At 33.5% G+C, this 6,562-nt stretch overlaps 1 protein-coding gene across 2 annotated transcripts in view; it reads right to left on the reverse strand.

Moving 5' to 3' along the window:
* LOC116852679 (neurotrimin-like) overlaps positions 1–3,443 on the reverse strand; it is a 209,288-nt gene extending 205,845 nt beyond the window's left edge. For both annotated transcript variants that reach the window (XM_032833292.1, XM_032833362.1), the window contains exon 1: positions 3,128–3,443. The gene's annotated coding sequence lies outside the window, so the exon portion shown is untranslated. The remainder of the gene's footprint in view (positions 1–3,127) is intronic.
* Positions 3,444–6,562: the final 3,119 nt, after the last annotated feature.

Here is a 6,562-nt window from a genome sequence, read left to right on the forward strand (position 1 = left end):
AAAAAAAAAAAAAAAAAAAAAAAAATATATATATATATATATATATATATATATATATATTATAATTTAATTTACACGCATCTTGTGAAAAGAAATATATATATATAATATACAATCACAAAATATCATTAAAATAGGAGCAGAAATATTATTTTAATAGTTTCATCTTTTAATGAGCACATAATACGAGAACGATGCTTTGATTTCGTAATTAAATTTCACGCACTAAATTGACGGAATTTCACGTTTACTTCATTATAACTGGTACGCACACATTACGGTGGAATAGTATGCGGGACGGCAGGAATGTTTGGATTTGCGAATTATGCTGATAGAAGTAAACTTGAGTTGAGAAGTGAGAATTTATCCAGAGATGCGGAGCGCGTACAGTAGTTGCGCCGCGACTATAGTCCGACGTATTTCATGGCGGGCAGTAGTTACCGTTATCGCAATTCATACACCAGGAAATCGACTGAGCTGATTAGATTTCAGATACGCCCGACACTCGCGGCGACACAATACAGTAGGCAAAGCTCAATATTACGATCTTTATCTAAACGGCGATCTTTGACAATATTTCCTACGATGCTACAAAGTTTCAATTTATGACGTAACCGGATCTCGCGGCAAAATTAGAGATTAGTTTGCGATGAAACGCACAATATCACGTTGTAAAGCAAATCTCTATAATCTTTGTCAATGTTCTGTCTCTTTAAATTGACAAAATAAATGAATAATATGTAAGAATGGCCCAATATTATTAACAGTTGCATCCGTTTCTCTTAATAAACCAGTTAATACGCGTTCATATTTATTTTTAACATATGCTCTTATTCCAAATATTATATATTACCAGTTAACAAGTTTTTTGCGAATAAAATTAAGAGTCATAGTACTATGTGTATGTATATAGTAAATCCGGAATATCATAATTTTACAAGTATACCGCTACAGTTCAAACATCTATTCGCGATATCGTACACGAAAAAAAGAATAATTGTGTCAAAAAATCGTAGTATGGCACATGTTTTCTTTTTGGCTTCAAGAATCAATCCTTGAAGCTGACCTGCTCATTCGTTATCTCAGAAAAGCATTCTTTTTCAGGCAACGAATCGCAGAGTTAATATATGATATCGCATAGGTCAAGAATTGATTACTGAAATCAGAAATAAAAACTATCCTATATTTTATTATTATTTTCTAATTGACACTATTCTTTTTTTTCGTGAAAGAAGTTTAAAATTAATATTATATATTTATTTTTTAGATCTGTGTGCAATTATTCTTTAACTTCAATCGATTAAAATGGTTATTTCAAAGTTAAGAAAAATAAAATGGTTATTTTGCGAATAAAATTAAGAGTCATAGTAAATCCGGAATATCATAATTTTACAAGTATACCGCTACAGTTCAAACATCTATTCGCGATATCGTACACGAAAAAAAGAATAATTGTGTCAAAAAATCGTAGTATGGCACACGTTTTCTTTTTGGCTTCAAGAATCAATCCTTGAAGCTGACCTGCTCATTCGTTATCTCAGAAAAGCATTCTTTTTCAGGCAACGAAAAATAAAATGGTTATTTCAAAGTTAAGGAAAAATTAAAAAATATTTTATAAACGAAATAACAAGAGAAAATAACAATATATGTAATTTACGTTATTAATTTATATATCATTAATCGATACTAGAATATTTATTTGTCCTTATTAGAGACAACTTGGATAAAATGATATAAACATTCTTATTTCTGAAAAGAACATGTAGTTTGTGAATTTCATTTATTACAGAGTTAAGAATTAACATGAATATTATAACTTGTCCCTCCAGAATTGATTAAAAATAGTGCAAATATAAGTATTAGCTTATAAATTGCCATGCTTAAGTCAATAAAGTTAGTGATAAATTTATAATTCTGTAGATTTGTGATGGTTCAAATGATGATTATTCACTATTTTTTATTAATAAATTTATATATTTCTTTATTTGTGCGATGAAGTTATTACTACTTGAGACATTCACTCTGTCACAGATTAGGATCACACTAAACTGTCATATCACTAAATGACATACGACAGCTATTTTTATATTAGAAATAAAGTAAAAAAAAATTCCTGCATTAGAAAAAATATGACACAATTAAAACTCCAAATGTTCAAGCTTCCCAAAAAAATTAATTTTGTGTATATATTTAACACGTTTATAATTAATTAATTTGTTTTCGCGATAAGATTATTTGGTCACTAATTAGGACATGCATTTTAATACATTTTTTTCGCACATTGCGCGAGGCATTTCATAAAATAAAACATTTCATTGTGCCGTTCCTGCCGTAACTTTCACGCAGACGAATTTACTCCCTCGCGTTTATCGATCCTAATGAATTTATCGAGCGATACCGAAGGTTCGTAGCTTATCGCGAGAAAAGCGACGGATTTATACACGGTTTGGGGAATTAATATTCTGCCAAGTTCATTAAATAAAATATCATGGCCGTCGCTTATCGTAAATTGATAACCGGTCTCTATATTCTCGTTTCGTATCGCTACGACCCTCGCTGTTGTGTTTCACGATTTCTATCTGGTCATTCGCATCAGTATTACGTGTACAAATACGTAGGTTATCACGTGCAGCGTGCAAACGGGCGTCGTTGGTTATAGGCACTATATTTGACTAAAATATTACATGCGATGTTGCCGGTTGCGCGATGCGAAAAAGGATAAATCCCATCGCAGTGAAAACTGCGAGTTTTATACTTTCAATTTCATAGTTATTTTTTTTATCACAGAGGTGCGAAATACGTTGTCAAGTCAATACTTGCAACTTCAGTCAGCAATTAGAGAAGCTCTATGTATAATTAATTAATACATTCACTTTTAATCAAGAGATACGTTAGCAAGTTGATATTGTTAAGTCAGTGAATGACCAAATCTACTATCCGATTTGTCACGCGTCTCACAGGCTTGAATTTGAAACTCTAAGATCCCGGTCTCGATACAGAGAACTTTCGAGCATCTCCGTACCTTTTTGGCATCTACGAATAATCCGATTTGATCGAGATCTTGGCTTAGGCTTTGAAGCGTTTCAAGACGCAATCACGCGCGTGAACGAAACGAACGTACGCTCACCTCAGTACGTAGCGCTCCTCATTTGCCAAGCGCGTCCGCGAGCTTTATCCTGGACTCCAGTATACAGTCTTTATGTAGAACACTGCGCGATCAGAAAACATTCATTCGGCATCCGCATCCCGGCATTATCCTGTCGCTTACATCCGTTCCGCCGTGCACGGGCGGGAGAGTTGTCGCGAGCTCAAAACGCGGATCCTTCGCGATAATTGGCGCGCGCAAAATGTGTACACCTGCGTCGGTGCTGATACGCCACGTTACGTAGGCTAGGCTACGTCACCGTGTTGTGTTGCGACAAGCCCGAAGCCGCGCGTTTCAGCTTCCGCCGACGACTGACGACCGCTCCTGAATGACGCGCCTGCGCCTTTCCGCGTACACCACGACGCTACGGCCCTGCCGTGCGCATCGCGCGCGTTCTGCACGACCTCCTGAAGTCCATGTTTATAGTAGGGACAATCAGGGTAATTGAGGTACGAAGATGAAAGCGACATCGGGATGTTCTCGACGTTTGACGATCGACCGGGAAATCGTTCAAGACGACGACTCGATGCGCTAAAGCATGTTTCATTATTGTATTTACGCGCGAGCCAAAGCGACAACTGATTATTCTCGACAGGTATCTTGAATCATTAAGGGGTAACGGATTTATAGTAAAAAACTACGAGTATATTCAGATAGAGACTCATGATTATCATGACGTGAGGCAATTGATAATGGAAACTTTACAAGTCTTTTAATTATATTTATTAGATAAATATATTGTGTATGTTTATATGTGTGTGTATTGAATTAATTGATATACTGTAAATAATGTAAATTTTTTGCTATATTGATTTGCCTGCTGTATTGATTGTTTGCTGTATTGATTTGATATGCTGTACATTGTTGTATTTACAACTAATTTACATCTAATTTTTACAACTAATTTACTAAAAATTATATTCAGATTTTCATACTACATTTAACATGGCATATTATTCGTGGCAAATTTTGATAATTTTCTTTATATTTATTTCGTATTTCTATTCCGTCTTTTTCTATATAATATAAAAATATGAGTGCAATCTAATCAGTTATAAGGGAGTTAATGTTGCTGAATTTTGTGAATTTCGTGAATAATATGCTTAAAATTGTGAATAAAATTGCTGTAAAGTTTACGTACATCACTATCACTATCTATATATAAAAAGATACGTGCGGAATTCAAGTAAATATAATTTTTTTTCAAGTATTTCATAAGTTCATACAGGGTGGGTCATTTTAATCAGTACGGACATACACACACACACACAATTATCTTGTAAAATAAACAAAATATCAAAAAATGTTTTAGACAAAAATTGTAAGATTCGAAGGGGGAAATCTTAAAGTGACCTTGACTTTGATCTTGGTGGCCATTGTCGAGGTTATTTTAAGGTCACATTAATTTTTGTAAATAAAACTTTCTACTTTTATTGCATATTCTTATAGCTTATCTCGAGAGCTTTCCACTATAATAACGTATTTTTTCACTAAGTAGTAAACGTAAGTTTTCACTAACTTTTTGAATATAATAGTAAAACTTAAAAGTTACAATACTGCCAGCATTACCCAAGGTGTACCACGCAGAGGTTGCTCGGCCGGATTTACACCTCTTTCGTGTATGTGTGTGTGCGTGTGCGTGCGTGCGTGCGTATGTTTGTGATGTGACGGTTCTCAGTCCTTATCTGTTTCGTAACTTATCATCGTAAACATCCATCCAATCACCCATGCATCCATCCATTCATGCATCCACACGCACGCATACACGCACCCACATACACTCACACCTATATATACCTACATCCGGACCTATGCTATACCCACCCACGCACGCACGCATATCGCATAGGAACTGGATTCAGTGGTTGAGGCAGTGATTTATTGTGCAATGTTTGAACTTATTTTTTCAGTAATACCAGTAATAATAATATTAATTATAATTATTAATTAATGATAATAATATTCCAAGTATCAGTAATATTAATGAATTTTATAATATGCATATATTATAATATTTACTGTTAATCAATATAAAATCATATTTATTTACATTGTTAGAAAAGAGTTTAAAATTGCGTGAACAATGTCAATATATATTAACCCTCCGAGAACACACCTATTTTTTCAAGCATAGAGTACACTCTGGGTCAATCTGACTCTACGCTAACTTTGAGAATCCGCCATTTTAAAACGACGTGTGCGATTAGCTTAAAAAAATTTCTAGATATACCTGAGATATAGGAAAATCACGTAAAATAAATTAAAAATGTCGTTATAATTATTAACATATCTAAAAAAATTCTCCAAAAAAATTTTTTTGTGTAAAAATTGTAATTTACAAGAAACAATCGTACCCAAAACTATAGATAGAGGGCGTCAATCCCGCCAATTTTCAACATATTCATGATCAACGTTGAGGTAAGGGTCAAATTGACCCAGTGTGTTCTCGGAGGGTTAATAATACAGAATTTCATTGCAATGAATACATATCAAACTATTCTGATACTGATGATATAAATAAAAACTGCCATAATAGCTCAGACTCAGAACTTGATGAAGTATAATACAACTATAAGAATAGAAGGCCATGTGCTATTTAATGATTGTGAATCATGTCACGTAAAAGACGCAAAACATGAGAAAATATATATTACGCATTAAAGATTTCCTGTGCTATGATTCTCATTAACATTAAAATTTTTCAATTAGGAATTATATATAAAAATGAAAACTACTAAGCCAAGCCTGTCTATTTTATGAGTAGTAGACTTGATTATTAATTAATTAAATAAAAATGAAAACTACTAGACCAAGCCTGCCTATTTTATGAGTAGTAGACTTGATTATTAATTAATTAAATTTCTTCGTCCATTTTCTGTTCTATTCCCGTAAAATAAATGGATTCAAATTTTGCATATCTTCGCGTGCACAGTAACTGCAGGAAAAGCGTTACATCTTGATTAGGATCCCAAGTAGTTTTACTCTTCAGTTACTAGCAAAACTAACATAATTGCCCAGTAACAAGTTGCAAACTTAAATTTCATTAAATTAAATTTTTACCAGGATATCGTATATTCATCATACTTTGAAAAAGACATGGTGATGGCAACTATACATAGTTTTGTACATAGAATGAATATATATAGCTTAATACTATTATTAGGACCTTAACTTAGTTTCCGCCCAAAAAATACTGAGAAAAAGCATTTATTGTAAAAAATTTATTTAAATTATTTCAATGAAAGTATTTTCCATCACTTTCTACAACTTTTTGCCATCTTTCTGGCAACTGGGCGATACCATCTCGATAAAACGATGTTTGTTTCGAAGCAATCCATTCGTCCACCCATTCTCGCACTTCTTCAACATTTCGGAAGCGTGTACCACTCAAGCCGTGCTGCATCGATCTGAACAAGT

This window comes from Odontomachus brunneus, unplaced genomic scaffold (assembly GCF_010583005.1).
Source record: "Odontomachus brunneus isolate Ranch 3 - 2012 unplaced genomic scaffold, Obru_v1 Obru_scaffold_001, whole genome shotgun sequence".
Classification (NCBI taxonomy): Eukaryota; Metazoa; Arthropoda; class Insecta; order Hymenoptera; family Formicidae; genus Odontomachus; species Odontomachus brunneus.